Source organism: Microtus pennsylvanicus, chromosome 7, assembly GCF_037038515.1.
Source record: "Microtus pennsylvanicus isolate mMicPen1 chromosome 7, mMicPen1.hap1, whole genome shotgun sequence".
NCBI classification, from domain to species: domain Eukaryota; kingdom Metazoa; phylum Chordata; class Mammalia; order Rodentia; family Cricetidae; genus Microtus; species Microtus pennsylvanicus.
The window spans coordinates 120,156,834-120,177,740 of record NC_134585.1 but is presented as its reverse complement, the minus strand read 5'-3'; the positions used below and the strand labels follow the sequence as shown (position 1 = coordinate 120,177,740).

The 20,907-nt window shown below is 43.1% G+C and overlaps 3 pseudogenes; all 3 read right to left on the bottom strand.

The window, feature by feature from the left end:
• Positions 1–1,645: 1,645 nt before the first annotated feature.
• Positions 1,646–2,722, bottom strand: LOC142854085 (speckle-type POZ protein pseudogene; annotated as a pseudogene).
• A 3,001-nt stretch (positions 2,723–5,723) lies between these two features.
• On the bottom strand, positions 5,724–6,799 carry LOC142854084 (speckle-type POZ protein pseudogene; annotated as a pseudogene).
• Positions 6,800–9,693: 2,894 nt separating this feature from the next.
• On the bottom strand, positions 9,694–10,830 carry LOC142854083 (speckle-type POZ protein pseudogene; annotated as a pseudogene).
• Positions 10,831–20,907: the final 10,077 nt, after the last annotated feature.

The following is a 20,907-nucleotide window of genomic DNA, read 5'->3' as shown; positions in this document are numbered from 1 at the left end:
TTCCTCTTAATGTCTGAAATAATGGACATGGGCTAAGGAAAAAGCTGCCTCGTGCAGAATATTGACCCAGAACTAGAGGCTGATGGTACTTCTTTAATTTTTCCTTCTATTGTAAAATGTCCAGTCTATCTTTCTGTCCACACAGCTGTTTTTGGAAGGTGGTGAACACGGGAATATCAACTGAACATATCACAATGAGATACAATAAGCATAGGCACAAACTCTTATATAAAGGGTAGGGGAGTTGACCAGAAGGAAGAAAAGGTTCCCAAGATCAGACAAACAGGTCAGAGACTACCCACAGTCCCACTCTTTAGGAGGCCCACAAAATCCCCAGAATTAAACAACCCCAGTGTGCATACAGAGGACATAGTGCTGACCCATGCATCTGTGTGATTGCCTCTTCAGTCCCTGTGAGTCCCTATGATCCCCGTTTATCTGATTCTTTGAACCCCTTTACTGCCATCAGGTGCTGGAGAAAGGCTAAATGATGACAGCTGGGCTAGGTACCAGTCTCTGAGTACAGCAATTTCTTAGGTATCGTTTATTAACATTTGTGTGTGTGTGTGACTGTGAGGACCCTGCACAAACTTCCGCAGCTAAGCAGGACTGGATTCCTTCTAACAGAAACACCACTGGAATCCACAAAGTGATCCTACAATTTTTATTCCTTTTCTATTGTATTGTATTGGGGTAAAATTTTGTTTACATAACTGAACAAGGGTCCTCTGCAAGAGGAACATTTGCTTTTGCCCACTGATTCACCTCTCCAGTCCCCACAAACTGAGTTTGGAGGAAAAATGTCTTCATTCTCTTCCCCTTGTCTCATAAGAAAACATTCACGTTTGCTTTCTCCTTTGCTCTGAGCCCTTGATCATATGTTCTACACAGTCCTATCCACACAGCTTTCTCCAAAGAAACCCTGTTGGGATGTGCTGGGGGCTTTAGCTAAAGTGAATCTCAGTTTCGAAATCAAGGGACAAAAATCAAACCAGTACAGCAACAGAGGAGAGTTTGCATAGAGTCCATCAGAGTTCATCATGGTTCCTCCCCTACACTGCCAATCTTTAGCACCAAAAATAAAAACCTAGAGATAGATATTGGGGTTCAAACCAACAACCAAAAAAGCAAAGCAGACAAGCCACTAGAAACGTCTTTCCTGTATTAAGGATGGGTGACTGTAGAAGAAGCGGATTATTAAGCCTCTCTCATCCCATTTTATATTATTACCTCTAGTGCTGGGATTTCCTAGGCTAGGATGGAAGGTGTGAACCACCACCACCTGGACTTGTTAATGAATTGATCTTGTTTAGATTAAGGTGCCTTTAATCCCACAGAGATCCATGTTACTCTGTCTAACAAATCCTGGGATTAAAGGTGTGTGTCATCATTGTCTGATCTCCAGTGGCTTTAGCTTTATTTCTGGTCTTCAGGCAAGATTTATTTATCAAAATACAAATAATATACCACTACAATGTTCAAGGCATTAATAAATGTATCAAAGCACAACTAACCTGTGATATCATTCCCCAGAGTTGCTGTAATTGCTCCATGTACCCCATAGTCTACCCAGGAGTCATCGGTAACAACACTGACCACAGCTTCTGGAATACACATATAGGGTACCAGTGACAGGTTCCTGGGATTACTTCAGACGTTTGAGAGGGGGCTCCAGTAGATTGCATTGAGCAGAAGCCAGAGAGCTATACGCTTCAGCCACCAAGTCTGGGCGTGAATCCACCATTAACTTCCAGCTTGCGGTCTGAGAGACCTCTGAAGCATGAGCTGTAATAAAATTCAGCACCTGTGTTTTCAGCTGCCCTGTGCTGTGGAGGTCAGCCAGGAAGAGAGTGTGGGCAGCATTCTCCACAGAGAGGTCCTTGCAGAGGGCACTCTCGCACATGACCTTCAAATGCTCCAGGCCATACTTGTCAGCAGCTGCCAGCACAGCATCTGCCATGCTGTGGAGATCTGGTTCCTTCCCGGTGTAAATGAAGTCCATCATTGCCTTGAAGACTTCAGGTTTCAGGCCATGAATCTCAATGCGATTCTTTCTGCTCTCCTCCGTGTCATGTTCAAACATGGCTCTGAAAACTGGAGAGCGAGCAGCTAAGATGGCCTTGTGAGCCTGGAATTCCTGGCCAGCTACCACCAGGCAGCAGTCTGTGAAGCTCGAATTCTTCCACAGCTCTCCTAGATCATCTCCTAATATGCATTTGGGAACCTGGATTCTCGGCTCCGTGCTGTTGTCACACATTCTGTAGGAGTATGGGACCAGGGTCCCCATGCAGTGGAGGGTGAAGTGGTCTTCGTTGAGAAGGCAGCCAGAATGGTCCAAGAGAAAATCTCGATGGACTAACAATTTGTAATCCCTTTGGTAGCCTGGATGGAAACTAAAGTCTTCCAGGCTAGTCACAGGTTTGCTTTTTTCTCCATTGGCGTTTACGATCCAAAACTTGATCTGTGCCTTAATGGGACTATGTGGAGATGAGAGTAACTCTATGTTAACTGATAGGTAATCTGAGCTTTCTTCATCGACCCCCTTAGGGTGAAGTCTCAAACACCATTTGTTATTGTCTCCTGTTGAGAATGTTGGGCTTCTAATACTGTCCCTCCTTTCCTCCATAATAAAACGGAAGCTGCGGATGGTCCACCTGCAGGAGAAATTCTGGATGTTGCGGAGTTTATAGTCCCAGCTCTGGTCAATGGCGTCCTGTGACATTACTCCTGGAGATAGTTTGAAGGTTAAACTGGATCCAAAATGAAAAACTAGGATTTGTCTTCTCTTGCCCTTAGGAAACAATAATAGGCATGATATACATTTTCAGCTTCTGTTTCCCCTCTGTTTCCTCTTTTATGAGCCTGGAAACTCGAGTCTCTGAAATTATCCAGATTTCAATTCTACTTTCAGTGTAGGTAGACTAGGCTACACGGAACTGTTGTATCACTTCATTTTTTTTTCTAGATTGAATCTTAGGTCAGTGGATTTGAGAATCATACACAACTTTTAATAATTTACAACATTTTATATACTCATCCAAAATTTTGCATAGTGGTTCTCTAGTGTAACAGAACACACCCAAAGACACTCTCTGTTTGAAACAAGGGATTCATTAGAATGCCTTAGGGCTGCAGTCCTGCTAATCCCACAAAGGCTACCTGTGAAGGGAGAGTCCAAGTATCCAGTACTTACTCAGTCCAGGACGTTAGACGTGCCGACTGGTCTTCAATCTATGCTGGAATTGGGATGAAGAATTCTCTAATGCCAGTGAGGGAATGGTTTTGCTGCACTGGAGGGCAAGCAGGCAATGAGCATCAGCTTCCTCCATGCTTTTTTATAGGGTCCTAGGAGGCAGAAGGCGTGGCCCAGCTGCAGGTGTGTCCTTCAGACTCTAGATATGGATTAAAGGTGTGTCCTTCAGGTCTTGTGATAAATGCTTATGTTTTTCTGCCTCCAAAGTGTGTCTGTGAAGTGCTGTACCTGCTTCAACTTAAGCAAAAACATTTCTCACATTTGTTCCCTCTGTCTTAGGATTACAGTTTATTCCAGGTATATTCAGGTTCTTTACTTAGAGTTGTGAAATGTGTTTTCATTCCTGGTGCATCTACATTTTTTTCATCTGCCTGGAGAAGGCTGTTGCAGTCTCCCATCATCTTTAATCTTTGGACAATGTGGCGCCAAGATACCCTACAGGATTTCCTACAAAACAACCATAATCTTCTTGCCTCTATAGTAGAGCCTCAATTCAAATTTCTGATGGTGATCTTGATCCATCAGCCCTCCTAACACTGTTATTTCCTTCTCAGCCTGTTGTATTAAGGTCATCAGAAGCTCAAAATGGCTTCGGAGGGGTCTGCGCTTCCATTCAGTGGAGTATTTGTTGTGCTCCAGACAGAGGCAAGGGCCCCACACCAACATTCACCCTGGAACCAAAAATTCCAGACCAGAAGGACCTAAGGTCATGGGAATGGGAAGCAAAGTTTTTCTCCAGGAGTCGCTAGGGGAGATAGTGAGAGGAGCTATTCCCTTTTCTACCTCTTAATGCCTGGACCAATGGACATGGGCTAAGGAGAAAGCTGCCTCCTGCAGAATACTGACCCAGCACTAGAGGCTGATGGTAATTCTTTAATCTTTCCTTGTGTCTTGAAATGTCCAGTCCATCTTTCTCTCCAGACAGCGGTTTCGGGAAGTTGGTGAACACGGGAATATCAACTGAACATATCACAATGAGATACAATAAGCATAGGCACAAGCTCTCATATCAAGGCTGGGGGAGTCGACCAGAAGGAAGAAAAGGTCCCCAAGATCAGACAAACAGGTCAGAGACTCCCCACAGTACCACTCTTTAGGAGGCCCACAAAAACCCCAGAACTAAACAACCACAGTGTTCGTACAGAGGACATAGTGCTGACCCATGTATCTGTGTGATTGCCTCTTCAGTCCCTGTGAGTCCCTATGATCCCCGTTTATCTGATTCTGTGAACCCCTTTACTGCCATCAGGTGCTGGAGAAAGGCTAACTATGACAGCTGGGCTAGGTACGAGTCTCTGAGTACAGCAATTTCTTAGGTATCGTTTATTAACATTTGTGTGTGTGTGTGTGTGTGTGTGTGTGTGTGTGTGTGTGTGTGTGTGTGTGTGTGTGACTGTGAGGACCCGGCACAAACTTCCGCAGCTGAGCAGGACTGTGCTTCTTCTAACAGAAACACCACTGGAATCCACAAAGTGATTCTACAATTTTTATTTCTTTTCTATTGTATTGTATTGGGGTAAAATTTTGTCTATGTAACTGAACAAGGGTCCTCTGCAAGAGGAACATTTGCGTTTGCCCACTGATTCACCTCTCCAGTCCCCACAAACTGAGTTTGGAGGAAAAATGTCTTCATTCTCTTCCCCTTGTCTCATAAGAAAACATTCACGTTTGTTTTCTCCTTTGCTCTGAGCCCTTGATCATATGTTCGACACAGTCCTATCCACACAGTTTTCTCCAAAGAAACCCTGTTGGGATGTCCTGGGGGCTTTAGCTAAAGTGAATCTCAGTTTCGAAATCAATGGAAAAAAATCAAACCAGTACAGCAACAGAGGAGAGCTTGCATAGAGTCCATCTTAGTTCATCATGGTTCCCCCCCCTACACTGCCAATCTTTAGCACCAAAAATAAAAACCTAGACATAGATATTGGGGTTCAAACCAACAACCAAAAAAGCAAAGCAGACAAGCCACTAGAAACGTCTTTCCTGTATTAAGGATGGGTGAATGTAGAAGAAGCGGATTATTAAGCCTCTCCATCCCATTTTATATTATTACCTCTAGTGCTGGGATTTCCTAGGCTAGGATGGAAAGTGTGAACCACCACCACCTGGACTTGTTACTGCCCTGATCTTGTTTAGATTAAGGTGCCTTTAATCCCACAGAGATCCATGTTACTCTGTCTAACAAATCCTGGGATTAAAGGTGTGTGTCATCATTGTCTGATCTCCAGTGGCTTTAGCTTTATTTCTGGTCTTCAGGCAAGATTTATTTATCAAAATACAAATAATACACCACTACAATATTCAAGGCATTAATAAATGTATTATAAAGCACTACTAAACCATGATATCTTTCCCCAGAGTTGCTGTAATTGCTCCATGTACCCCATAGTCTACCCAGGAGTCATCGGTAACAACACTGACCACTGCTTCTGGCATACACATATAGGGTACCAGTGACAGGTGCCTAGGATTACTTCAGATGTTTGAGAGGGGGCTCTAGTAGATTGCATTGAGCAGAAGCCAGAAAGCTGTATGCTTCGGCCACTAAGTGGGGGCATGAATCCACCATTAATTTCCAGCTTGTGGTCTGAGAGACCTCGGAAGCATGAGCTGTAATAAAATTCAGCACCTGTGTTTTCAGCTGCCCTGTGCTGTGGCGATCAGCCAGGAAGAGAGTGTGGGCAGCATTCTCCACAGAGAGGTCCCTGCAGAGGGCACTCTCGCACATGACCTTCAAATGCTCCAGGCCATACTTGTCAGCAGCTGCCAGCACAGCATCTGCCATGCTGTGGAGGACTGGTTCCTTCCCGGTGTAAATGAAGTCCATCATTGCCTTGAAGACTTCAGGTTTCAGGTCATGAATCTCAATGCGATTCTTTCTGCTCTCCTCCGTGTCATGTTCAAACATGGCTCTGAAAACTGGAGAGCGAGCAGCTAAGATGGCCTTGTGAGCCTGGAATTCCTGGCCAGCTACCACCAGGCAGCAGTCTGTGAAGCTCGAATTCTTCCACAGCTTTCCTAGATCATCTCCTAATATGCATTTGGGAACCTGGATTCTCGGCTCCGTGCTGTTGTCACACATTCTGTAGGAGTATGGGACCAGGGTCCCCATGCAGTGGAGGGTGAAGTGGTCTTCGTTGAGAAGGCAGCCAGAATGGTCCAAGAGAAAATCTCGACGGACTAACAATTTGTAATCCCTTTGGTAGCCTGGATGGAAACTAAAGTCTTCCAGGCTAGTCACAGGTTTGCTTTTTTCTCCATTGGCGTTTATGATCAAAACTTGTTCTGTGCCTTAAGGGGACTCTTTGGAGAGCTGAGCAACTCTATGTTAACTGACAGGTAATCTGAGCTTTCTTCATCGACCCCCTTAGGGTGAAGTCTCAAACACCATTTGTTATTGTCTCCTGTTGAGAATGTTGGGCTTCTAATACTGTCCCTCCTTTCCTCCATAATAAAACGGAAGCTGCGGATGGTCCACCTGCAGGAGAAATTCTGGATGTTGTCCAGTTTATAGTCCCAGCTCTGTTCAATGGAGTCCTGTGACATTACTCCTGGAGATAGTTTGAAGGTTAAACTGGATCCAAAATGAAAAACTAGGATTTGTCTTCTCTTGCCCTTAGGAAACAATAATAGGCATGATATATATTTTCAGCTTCTGTTTCCCCTCTGTTTCCTCTTGTAGGGGCCTGGAAACTCGAGTCTCTGAAATTATCCAGATTTCAATTCTAGTCTCAGTGTGGGTAGACTAGGCTACACAGAACTGTTGTATCACTTCATTTTTTTTTTCTAGATTGAATCTTAGGTCAGTGGATTTGAGAATCATACACAATTTTTAATAATTTACAACATTTTATATACTCATCCAAAATTTTGCATAGTGGTTCTCTAGTGTAACAGAACACACCCAAAGACACTCTCTGTTTGAAACAAGGAATTCATTAGAATGCCTTATGGCTGCAGTCCTTCTAATCCCACAAAGGCTACCTGTGAAGGGAGAGTCCAAGTATCCAGTACTTACTCAGTCCAGGAGGTTAGACATGCCGACTGGTCTTCAATCTATGTGGGAATTGGGATGAAGAATTCTCTAATGCCAGTGAGGGAATGGTTTTGCTGCACTTTAGGGCAAGCAGGCAATGAGCAACAGCTTCCTCCATGTTTTTTATAGGGTCCTAGTAGGCAGAATGCATGGCCCAGCTGCAGGTGTGTCCTCCAGAATCTTGATATGGATTAAAGGTGTGTCTTTCAGGTCTTGAGATAAATGCTTATGTTTTTCTGCCTCCAAAGTGTGTGTGTGAAGTGCTGTACCTACTTCAACTTAAGCAAAAACATTTCTCACAGTCGTTCCCTCTCTTTTAGGATTACAGTTTATTCCAGGTACATTCAAGTTCTTTACTTAGAGTTGTTAAATGTGTTTTCATTCCTGGTGCATCTACATTTTTTGTCATCTGCCTAGAGAAGGCTGTTGCAGTCTCCCATCATCTTTAATCTTTGGGCAATGTGGCGCAAGGATACCCTATAGGATTTCCTACCCAACAACCATAATCTTCTTGCCTTTATAGTAGAGACTCAATTCAAATTTCTGATGGTGATTTTGATCCATCAGCCCTCCTAACACTGTTATTTCCTTCTCAGCCTGTTGTGTTAAGGACATCAGAAGTTCAAAATGGCTTTGGAGGGGTCTGAGCTTAAATTCAGTGGAGTATTCGTTTTGCTCCAGACAGACGCAAGGGCCCCACACCAACATTCAACCTTTGAACCAAAACTTCCAGACCATAAGGACCTAAGATCATGGGAATGGGAAGCAAAGATTTTTTCCCCAGGAGTTGCTAGGGGAGATAGTGAAAGGAGCTATTCCCTTTTCTACCTCTTAGTGACTGGACCCATGGACAAGGGCTAAGGAGAAAACTGCCTCCTGCAGAATACTGACCCAGCACTAGAGGCTGATGTTACTCGTTTAATCTTCCCTTGGATCTTGAAATGTCCAGTCCATCTTTCTGTCCTGACAGCTGTTTCAGGAAGTTGGTGAACACGGGAATATCAAATGAACGTATCACAATGAGATACAATAAGCATAGGCACAAGCTCTCATATCATAGCTGGGGGAGTTGACCAGAATGAAGAAAAGGTTCCCAAGATCAGACAAACAAGTCAGAGACTCCCCACAGTCCCACTCTTTAGGAGTCCCACAAAAACCCCCGAACTAAACAACAGTGTGCATACAGAGGACATAGTGCTGACCCATGCATCTGTGTGATTGCCTCTCCAGTCCCTGGGAGCCCCTATGATCCCTGTTTATCTGATTCTGTGAAACCTTTACTGCCATCAGCTGCTGGAGAAAGACTAAATGATGACAGCTGGGCTAGGTACCAGTCTCAGAGTAGAGCAATTTCTTAAATATCATTTCATTAACATTTGTGTGTGTGTGTGTGTGAGTGTGAGGACCTTGCACAAACTTCCGCATCTGAGCAGGACTGTGCTTCTTCTAACAGAAACACCATTGGAATCCACAAAGTGATTCTACAATTTTTATTCCTTTTCTATTTTATTGTATTGGGGTAAAATTTTGTCTGCATAACTGAACAAGGGTCCTCTGCAAGAGGAACAATGGCTTTTACCAACTGATTCACCTCTCCAGTCCCCACAAACTGAGTTTGGAGGAAAAATGTCTTCTTTCTCTACCCCTTCTCTCATAGGCAAACAATCACGTTTGTTTTCTCCTTTGCTCTGAGCTCTTGATCATATGCTCTGCACAGTCCTATCCACACAGGTTTCTCCAAAGAAACCCTGTTGGGATGTGCTGGGGGTTTAGCTAAACTGAATCCCAGTTTCCAAAAAATTGGACAAAAACCAAACCAGTACAGCAACAGAGGAGAGCTTGCATAGAGTCCATCAGAGTTCATCATGGTTCCTCCCCCACCCTGCCATTCTGTAGCACCAAAATTAAACCTAGAGACAGATATTGGGGTTCAAACCAACAACCAGAAAAGCAAAACAGCCAAGCCACTAGAGACGTCTTTCCTGTATTAAGGCTGGGTGACTTAGAAGAAGCAGATTATTAAGCCTCTCTCATCCCTTTTCATATTACTTCTCGTGCTGGGATTTCCTAGGCTAGGATGGAAGGTGTGAACCACCACCACCTGGACTTGTTACTGCCCTGATCTTGTTTAGATTAAGGTGCCTTTAAACCCACAGAGATCCATGTTACTCTGTCTAACAAATCCTGTGATTAAAGGTGTGTGTCACCATTGTCTAATCTCCAGTGGCTTTAGCTTTACTTCTGGTCCTCAGGCAAGATTTATTTATCAAAATACAAATAATACAGCACTTCAAAATTCAAGGCATTAATAAATGTATTAAGGTACTACTAAATCATGATGTCTTTCCCCAGAGTTGCTGTAATTGCTCCTTGTTCCCCATAGTCTATACAGGAGTCATCAGTATCAACACTGATCACTGCTTCTGGCATACACATGTAGGGTACCTGTGACAGGTTCCTGGGATTGCTTCAGACGTTTGGGAGGGGGCTCCAGTAGATTGCATTGAGCAGAAGCCAGAGAGCTGTATGCTTCAGCCACCAAGTCTGGGCGTGAATCCACCAATAACTTCCAGCTTGCGGTCTGAGAGACCTCAGAAGCATGAGCTGTAATAAAATTCAGCACCTGTGTTTTCAGCTGCCCTGCGCTCTGGATGTCAGCCAGGGCGAGAGTGTAGGCAGCATTCTTCACAGAGAGGTCCCTGCAGAGGGCACTCTGGCACATGACCTTCAAACGCTCCAGGCCATACTTGTCAGCAGCTGTAAGCACAGCATCTGCCATGCCGTGGAGGACTGGTTCCTTCCCGGTGTAAATGAAGTCCATCATTGCCTTGAAGACTTCAGGTTTCAGGTCATGAATCTCAATGCGATTCTTTCTGCTCTCCTCTGTGTCATGTTCAAACATGGCTCTGAAAACTGGAGAGCGAGCAGCTAAGATGGCCTTGTGAGCCCGGAATTCCTGGCCAGCTACCACCAGGCAGCAGTCTGTGAAGCTCGAATTCTTCCACAGCTCTCCTAGATCATCTCCTAATGGGCCTTTCGGAACTTGGATTCTCGGCTGCGTGCTTTCGTCAGGGATACTGTAGGAGTACGGGACCAGGATCCCCATGCAAAGGAGGGTCAAGTGGTCTTCAGGAAGAAGATCATGAGAATGGTCCAGGAGGAAATCTCGAAGGATGAACATTTTGTAACCCTTTTGGGAGCCTGGCAGGAATTTAATGTCTTTCGGGCTAGTCACAGGTTCGTTTTTTTCTCCTTTGGCGTTTATAATCCAAAACTTGAACCGGATGGTAAGGGGACTCTTTGGAGAGCTCAGCAACTCTAGGTGAACTGACAGGTAATCTGAGCTTTCTTCATCAACCCCCTTAGGGTGAACTCTCAAACACCATTTGTCATTGCCTCCTATTGAGAAAGTTGGGCTTCTAATACTGTCTCTCATTTCCTCCAGAATAAAACGGAAATTGTGGATGGTCCACCTGCAGGTGAAATTCTTGATGTTGAACTGTTTATAGCCCCAGTTCTTGTCTACGGTGTCCCATGACATTTCTCCTAGAGGTAGTTTGAGGGTTCAACTTGATCCAAAATGAAACAGCTAGTATTTGTCTTCTTTTGCCCTGTAGGATACAGTAATAGACATGATATACATTTTTAGCTTCTGTTTCTCTTCTGTTCCCTCTTCTATGAGCCCTGAAACTCGAGTCTCTGAAATTATCCGGATTTCAATTCTACTTCTAGTGTGGGTAATCTAGGCTACAAGGGACTGTTCTAGCACTTCTTTTTTTTACTAGATTGAATCTTAAGTCAATGAATTCTCATTTTGAGAATCATACACAACCCTTGATAATTTACAACATTTTATATTCTCATCCAAAATTTTGCACAGTCATACTCTAGTGTAATAAAACATACCCAAGGACTCTCTCTGTATACACTAAATAATTCATTAGAATGACTTAGGGCTGAAGTCCTGCTAATCTGAAAAAGGGCTACCTGTGAAGGGAGAGTCCGAGAATCCAGTACTTACTCAGTCCACGAGGTTAGACGTGCAGACTTGTCTTCAATCTATGCTGGAATTGGGATGAAGAATTCTCTAATGCCAGTGAAGGAATGGCCTTGCTGCAAGGTCCGGACAAGCAGGCAATGAGCAACTGCTTCTTTCATGTTTTTTATAGGCCCCCAGGAGGCAGGAGGCGTGGCCCAGCTAGAGGTGTGTCCTTCAGACTCTAGATATGGATTAAAGGTGTGTCGTTCAGGTCTTGAGATAAATGTTTATGTTTTTCTGCCTCCAAAGTGTGTCTGTGAAGTGCTGTACCTACTTCAACTTAAGCAAAAACATTTCTCACAGTCGTGCCCTCCGTGTTAGGATTATAGTTAACTCCAGGTGCAGTCAAGTCAGGAGCCAAGAACAACAATCCCAAGAGATTGGGGTCAATCTTTATAAATAAGGGAATTGTGTCCATTCCTACACAGCTGGTAATACTTTTCTCATGTTGTTATATGAATTCCTCCCATACACATGATCTGGGAAGAGAAGCTTTTCTTACCCTGTCAGTGTTCACAGCATGAAGGTCAGGGTGGAAGAATTCATATAAGGAGGCAGGAGTAGAGCCAGACAGGATTCTCTGAAAGTGGCTGTTTTCCTTCCTGCTTTTTATTCCGTTCACACTCACAGTCCCTGGGACGGCTCCACTAAATTTATTGGTGGTCTTTCTGGTCCTCTTCAGTTAATCCTCCTTATACTCTCTTCCTGATCCACTTAATGGTGTGCTATGAGAAAATTCTAATTACTTCTCATTTCCATCAATCAGACTGCCGAGATTCAGGGTCTCATTACCTCATAATTTTCCCCTTCAGTGGAGTGTTCTGTTCTTTAACTTTGAACTTCTGTGCTTACCATGCTGGACCTTAAATGGGAGAGAGTATTCTGGTTTCTAAAGGGCGCAGAATATTGTCAACAGTTACTGAAGAATGGACTTTGAGATGCTTTCTTGTCACCTTAGATTTTGATCTGTAGAATGCTCCCTAAATCTATTATCTGTCTCGAGCTCATCATGTCTGTAGGGACACACAAAGCCTAGAGGACAGGAAAATAACTTCAGTGATTCAATTCTGTTTACAATACCCAGCCTAGCTCTCCTGAAACTCTGGCTCCCATGCTACTCATCCCTCAAGACAGGAGAAATCAATCAATTCGTTTTGATCACCTAATTTTGTGTTCCTCAGTTAGGAATCTATTACAGGTGAGTAACTAATAACATTAGTGATTCTTTTCTATTTGGGTTTAGGTCAGTGTGGCAGGTACCACTTTCCTCCAATGTGTGATTTGAGTGATTGTAGGCAGTCAATGCAGGACCCTCATTTGTAAGAGAAATTCTTTACATTGCCAGCCTGGGTTTCCCAGGAGCATGCTCCTGAAGAGAACAGCAGATTTTCATGGGGAACCTAGAGTTCCCTGTGGTTCAAGTACTGGATTTGTTCTTATAGAGAATTGTTCTCAAACTCTAATACAGAGCTACAGTGCTGAAAACAGCCTGGTATTGGCATAAGAACAGACAGGAGGATCAATAGAACCGAGTAGAAAACCCGTATATCAATTCACACATTTTGAACACCTGATTTTTGACAAAGAAGCAAAAAATATCAAATGGAAAAAAGAAAGCATATTTAACAAGTGGCGCTGGCGTAACTGGATATCAACAAGTAGAAGAATGAAAATAGACCCATATCTAGTACCATGCAAAAATCTCAAGTCCAAATGGATCAAAGACCTCAACAGAAAGCCAGCCACACAAAACCTTATAGAAGCGAAAGTGGGAGGTACACCTGAATACATTGACACAAGGAACCACTTCCTAAATATAACCACAGCAGCACAGACACTGAGAGAAACAATTAATAAATGGGACCTCCTCAAACTGAAAGACTTCTGGAAAGCAAAGGACATGGTCAACAAGACAAAATGACAGCCTACAGAATGGGAAAAGATTGGCACTAACCTCACATTAGACTGCGGTTTGATCTGCAAAATATACAAAGAACTCAAGAAATTGGACACCAAAAGATCAAATAATCCAATAAAATAAATGGAGTACATCTGGCGATGGATGGAGATAGAGACAGAGACCCACACTGGAGCACTGGACTGAGCTCCCAAGGTCCCAATGAGGAGCAGAAGGAGTGACATGAGCAAAGATGTCGGGACCACGAGGAGTGCACCCACCCACTGAGACAGTGGAGATGATCTACTGCGAGCTCACCAAGGCCAGCTGGACTGTTACCAGAAAAAGCATGGGATAAAACTGGACTCTCGGAACATGGCGAACAATGAGGGCTGATGAGACGCCAAGGACAATGGCACGCGGGTTTTGATCCTATGCCATGTGCTGGCTTGGTGGGAGCCTAGCCAGTCTGGATGTTCACCTTCCTAGATATGGATGGAGGGGGGAGGACCTAGGACGTACCACAGGGCAGGGAACCCTGACAGCTCTCTGGACTGGAAAGGGAGGGGGAGAGGAGTGGGGGGAAGGGGAGAGGGGTGGGAGGAGGGGGAGAAGAGTGGGAGGAGGGGGAGGGAAATGGGAGGCTGGTGGGAGGAGGTGGAAATTTGTTTTTTTTTTCTCTTTTCTTTATCCTCCTTTTATCAATAAAAAAAATTAAAAAAAAAAAAATAAATGGAGTACAGACCTAAAAAGAGAATTCTCAACAGAGGAATCTAAAATGACTGAAAGGCACTTAAGGAAATGTTCAACTGCCTTAGTCATCAGAAAAAGGCAAATCAAACCAACTCTGCGATTCCATCTTACACCTGTAACAATAGCCAAGATCAAAAACACTGATGACAACTTATGCCGAAAAGGGAACAATTCTGCACTGCTGGTGGGAATGCAAGCTGGCACAACCCCTTTAGATGTCAGTGTGGCGATTTCTCAGGAAAGTAGGAAAAAAGCTTCCTCAAGACCCAATAATACCACTTTTGGGGATATATCCAAAGGATGCTCAATCGTACCACAAGGTCATGTGCTTAGCAATGTTCATAGCAGGTTTGTTTGTCATGGCCAGAACCTGGATACAACCTAAATGCCCCTCAACCAAATAAAGGATAAGAAAAATGTGGTACATTTACACAGTGCAGCACTACACAGCAGAAAAAAAATAATTACATCTTGAATTTTGCAGGAAAATGGATGGAGCTAGAAAACATTATTTTGAGTTAGGTAACCCACACACAGAAAGACTATTATCACTTGTACTCACTTATAGGTGGCTTTTAAATGTAAAGCAAAGACAACCAGCCTACAAACCACAATTCCAGAGAACTTAGAAAACAATGAGGACACTAAGAGAGACTTACATAAATCTAATCTATATGGAAAGTAGAAAGTAGAAAAGACAAGATCTCCTGAGTAGATTGGGAGTACGGGGATCTTGGTGGAGGTCTGAAGGGGGAAGGAGAGAGGCAGTGAGGGGAGCAGAGAAAAATGTAGAGCTATTAAAAATCAATAAAAAAATAAAAAAAGAAATAATGCCTCTGCTTGCTTCTACCAAACAGAGTCCTTTGGACAAAATACTGCTACCAAAAAGCCATGCTTAACTCTGTTCTTTTGTGTCTAGGATTCCTTTCCAAGCTTTCCCAGACTTTCTGTAGATGTACTCAGCTCTATATTTGCACGTCAATCTTAGGGCAGGCTCTCATTTGTTCCTGGCTGCTCAGAGCTGAAATCATCACTCTGAAACTATATAGCTTAAGAATATTTCTAGCTTGATCTTATATCCTAAATTACCTCATCCCCATTAATCTGTATATCTCCACATGGCTGTCCCTTACTGGGTAAAGTTCCATCTAGCATCTGTCTCTGGCAGGGCTATGTGGCTTCTCACCTACTCTGCCTTCTCTCTCTCTCTCTCTCTCTCTCTCTCTCTCTCTCTCTCTCTCTCTCTCTCTCTCTCTCTGTCTTACTACCTGGCTTTACTCTGTTAAGCCATTGGCTGAAAGCAGCTTCTTTATTATCCAATGGCAATAAAACTTATTTACATCATACATCACCTCCCACATCAGATCTCAGAATTATCTGTCAAGATTCCAAAGTGTTTTCAGTGTAGATAGTCTAGGCTACCACGGGCTGTTCTATCACTTCATTTTTTTTAAGATTGAGTCTTAGGTCAGTAGATACCTAACTTTGCCAGTTATGCACACCTTTTGATCATAGGAGACATTTTATACACTTATATCAAAAATGTTTTACCTGGGTTCTCTGCAGTAACAGAACATATCCAGTGACTCTCTCTGTATGAACAAAGGAGATCCATTAGAATGACTTAGGGCTGCAGTCCTGCTAATCCTACAATGGCTACCTGTGAAGGAAAAGTACAAAAATCCAATTCTTACTTAGTCTAGGAGGTTAGACATGTTGGCTCGTCTTCAGTAGATGATGGAGTTCTGAAGAATTTTCTAATAGCAGTACAGTAATAGACTTGCTTCAAAGTGACGGCAAGCAGGCAAAGAGTAATATCTTCATTCTTCCATGTCCTTTTATAGGCTTCCAGAAGGCAGAAGGCACTGCCCAATTAAAGATGTGGCTAGCAACCTCAAGACTCAAGATATGAACTAAAGGTACATGTCATCAGGCTGGGAGATCCGGATTAAATGTTTGTGTCTTTCTAACATCTGTATTTGAAGTGATCTACGCACTTACACTTAATGAAAGTCTTTCTCAAAGTTTTGCCCTCTACTTTAGGAGTTTAGTTAATTCCAGGTGTGGTAAGGTGGGAAGCAAGAATATCCATCACAGGTGCATTTTGTTTATGGGAGTTAATCTTCCATAAGTAAAGGAATGGTGTCCATTCCTACACAGCTGTTATTACTTTTGCCATGTGGTTATTAGAAGTCCCTTAAATATGATCTGGGAAGAGGTGCTTTTTTTTACCCTGTCCAAAGCCTCAGTGTTCACAACATCGAGGTCAGTGTGGTAGATCATGTATGGCAGCTGGGCCCAGAGGCAGCCAGGATCCTCTGAAAGTGGCTGTCTTCTCTTGGCTTTTATTCCATCCAGACTCACAGTTTCTGGTATGCCTCCACCAATTTTATTGGTTGCCTATTCCTTTCCAACTCAAATAAGCCTGATTGAAAGCAGTCTTCCTGATCCACTTTAGGGATGTCCTATGAGACAATCTTAAATACTTCCCAATTGCTTCACGCTGCCTGCCAAGGTTCAGCTTCTCAATACCTCATAACTTTCATCCTCACTGGTGAGTTCTGTCCTCTTTAAACTTTGAACTTTCATGTTACTCTTCAGGACTTTAGAAGTGAGAGAGTATTCTAGCTTCCAAAGGGTGCAGAATATATTCAGGAGTTACCTAAGAAGGGGTTTTTGAGGCAGTTCCGCTTGTAATGAAATCTGTAAATTGCTCCCCAGATCTATCATCTCTATCCAAACCAGCATGTTTGCAGGGACTCTTTAAGCCTAGAAGACATGAAAATAACTTCAGTTATTTAATCAACTCAACAATTCCCAGGCTAGCTCTCCTGAAAGACTCTCTCCATGGTCACTCCTCCCTCACAACAGGATAAATCAATTGACTGATTTTGATCTCTGAGTTGTTGGTTCCTCAGTTAGGAATCTATTACAGTTGGCTATCTGGTAGCATCAGTGACTCTTCTCTATGTAGGTTTAGAGTCAGATGGCGGGTACCTGTGTGTTTGGTAATGAAAGTTGACAATTAATGCCGGACCCCAAATTTGCAAAAACAAACTGTTTACATTTTAGCCCAGAGCTCCCATGAGCATGCTGCAACTTCTCATGGGGGACCTAAAACTCCCGTGGAGCTGAAGTACAGGATCTGTTCATATAGTTTCTTCTTCCAGGAATGGGATAGGTGGTTCTTTTACTTCAGGTAGATGATTCTCAGGTGGATATTGCACAGTCAAATGATTCAGGTGCGACTCAGGTGGATACACAAGTCTTAATCAGCAGTAGTGTCCTCATGCATGATAAAGCTACTGCTCATTACAGGAAAATCAATGCTGCCTGGAGATTATAAAGAGGATGGCAGAGGCCCACTGGATATTTGGATTTATTTATTAATTAGAGCATTCCTTAGGCGTCAAGAGTCAGTAATGGCGGTGCTCATGTCTAACCTGGGAGGATGAGGTGAGTGGGATGTAGGATCAGGGCAAGTCGGGTCATCCAGGAAGGTCTTACAACAAACACTAACCCTTTTGATTATATATATATATATATATATATATATATATATATATATATATGTAGAGAGAGAGAGACAGAGAGGCAGAGAGAGACAGAGACACTGAGACAATGGGAATGATCTCTCTCTGCTTTGGGTATCATGCAAACTTCTAGGGTTCAGATGTCTCCCTGAAGTTTTCTTCCAACTCTTCCTGTTGTGGTTCAACTCATTATTCAGCCCAGGCCAGAGGACTCCTGATTCCATTCCCTCAGTCTGTGACGTGCTAGGGTCCATAGGTCGTACTACATCCATTCCACTCATTTAAAAAATATTTTTATCTCTTCTTTCTGTCATAGCTAGTCATCTTATTATTGTCTCTCTCCTCATTTAAGAAGTCAAGTTTTAATCCCAAGTCTAAGAAGGCAGAGGTAGGCAGATATCTCTGTTTTTGAGTCAGCCTGGCCTATAGAGTGAATTCAAAGACAGCCTAGGCTGTGTAAGAACACTTCATTTCAAAATCAAAAAGAGAGAGCACCAATCAAGCTGAAAGTTGTTTTTCATTATGTCTGTGGTGCTTCATCCCTTCAGCTCAAGATACCCTCGAGACTTGTTCAGGACGATTGCTTATACACAGGAAGATAAATGTGAACAATAATTCAATATTCCATCTAGGACTATATCAAAACAATTATGTGTTCAATATATGTAATAAATATGATATCTTATCTGCCCTTACTTGAATCATGCCTATATTGGGAACTGAGGAAGCAGAAATGCAATGAAACAACAACAAGAAAACGTTGGGCAAGATAGTTTTGGCACAGAACTCTATCTGCTATTCAAGCAAGAGTTAATGCCCAACTCTGACAATTTATTCCAGAAATAGAAACAAAGGATCATTTTCTGAATTATTTTATGAGTGTTAAATTACACTGATATCTAAATCACAGAGCAATTCCATTATAAACATTGATGCAGAAACTCTCATTAAATAATTGCTAACTGAATCACAGAATATTCAAAGATAATTTATCACATTGAACTAGGCCTTTATCTCAGATATATAGGGATGGTCCAATATACAAAAATGTAAGAATAAACTTGACCATATAAATCGCTGAATGACCAAATCACAGAAAGACATAAACTACATAATCATATTACTAAATGCAGGAAGAACATTTATCAAAGTTCAGTACCAATGATGAGAAAATCCTAGCAGAGATTGGAACAGAAATGGCATACATAAAAAAATAATGACAGTTTAAAACAATCCACAGTCAATATCAACTGAAATAGAGAGAAACTCTAACAATTCTCCTAAAACCCTGATGAATACAGGGTTTTCACTCTCTCTTTATACTAACTGGAAAAAAATCTTTATTAGTATCACAGAATACTAGAGGTAATTTAGGTAATTTAGAATTAAAGGTGCATAACTTTAGGCCTGAAAATCTGGATCAAATGTTTGTGTCTTTCTATCTCCAAAGTCCATATTGGAAGTGACTCTACCTACTGCAACTTAAGTAAAACATTTGTCACAGTTGTGCTTTCCATTTTAGAATGTTAGTTAATCAGGTGTGATCTAGTTGGGAACCAATACAGCCGTTATAATTGGAGTTGGCTCACTGGGGTTCATCTTCCATAAGCAAAGACATCATGTGTCGTAGGAGGCTGCTTGTTTGTTCCCAGCTGCTCAGCCCCAAAATAACCACACAGAAACTATACTTATTAAATCACAGCTTGGCCCATTATCTCTAGCTTTATATTGGATAACTCTTATATCTTAATTTAACCCATTTCTAGTAATCTGTGTATTGCCACATGGGTGTGGCTTACCTGGTAAAATTCCCAGCATCTTTCTCTATGAGTGCTACATGGCTTTTCCCTGACTCTGCCTCCTTTCTCCCAGAATTCAGTTTAGTTTTCCTCACCTATCTAAGTTCTGCCCTATCAACAGGCCATGGCAGTTTCTTTATTCACCAGTGGTATTCACGGCATACAGAGGGGACTCCCAATTCATTAAAGTAAAAACTGAAATCAGAAATGGTGAGATCTATAGTGTTGGTGGAAGCTGCTTGTATGTTCCCCGATGCTCAGACCCAAAATAATCACCCAGAAAAAATATATTATTTGCGATACTGTTTGGCCAATAGCTTAAGTGTATTTCTAGCTAGCTCTTATATCCTAAACTAGCCAGTCTCCATTAATCTGTGTATCACTGTGAGGTCATGGCCTACCGATAAAGTTTTGGTGGACTCTGGCAGATACATCTGCGTCATGTAGCAGCTACATGACTTCTCTCTGACTCTGCCTACTCTCTCTCTACATCTCTGTTTGAATTTCCTGCATGGTGTTATTCTGTTAAAACATTGGCTGAAAATTGTTTTATTTGTTTTTTTTTTAATTTTTTTATTGATAAAAGGAGGATAAAGAAAGGAAAAAAAACAAATTTCCACCTCCTCCCACCAGTCTCCCATTTCCCTCCCCCTCCTCCCACTCTTCTCCCCCTCCTCCCACTCTTCTCCCCCTCCTCCCACCCCTCTCCCCTTCCCCCCACTCCTCTCCCCCTCCCTCTCCAGTCCAAAGAGCAGTCAGGGTTCCCTGCCCTGTGGTACGTCCTAGGTCCTCCCCCCTCCATCCATATCTAGGAAGGTGAACATCCAGACTGGCTAGGCTCCCACCAAGCCAGCAGATTGCGTAGGATCAAAACCCCGTGCCATTGTCCTTGGCGTCTCATCAGCCCTCATTGTTCGCCATGTTCCGAGAGTCCAGTTTTATCCCATGCTTTTTCTGGTAACAGTCCAGCTGGCCTTGGTGAGCTCCCAGTAGATCATCTCCACTGTCTCAGTGGGTGGGTGCACCCCTCGTGGTCCCGACATCTTTGCTCATGTTCTCACTCCTTCTGCTCCTCATTGGGACCTTGGGAGCTCAGTCCAGTGCTCCAGTGTGGGTCTCTGTCTCTATCTCCATCCATCGCCAGATGCAAGTTCTAGGATGATATGCAATATATTCGTCAGTATTGCTCTAGGGTAGGGTCATTTCAGGTTCCCTATCCTCAGCTGCCCGGGAACTAACTGGGGACCTCAGCTTGGGCACCTGGGAGCCCCTCTAGGGTCAAGTCTCCTGCCCACCCTAAAGTGGGTCCCTTAACTAAGAATTGTGGTTCCGTGCTCCCCTATCCAACCTTCCTTTATCCCGATCCTCCTGTTTCCCCAAGTCCACCCTCCTTCCCTTCTACCTTTTCTCTCCCCATCTCCCCTAACCCCCATCCCACCCCACCCCCAAGATCCCACTTTTCCCCCCGGCAATTTTGTCTACTTCCCTTATCCAAGAGGATAACTATATGTTTTTCCTTGGGTTCACCTTCTTACTTAGCTTCTTTAGATTCGCCTATTGTAGACTCCGTGAACCCTATTTATGGCTAGAAACCAAT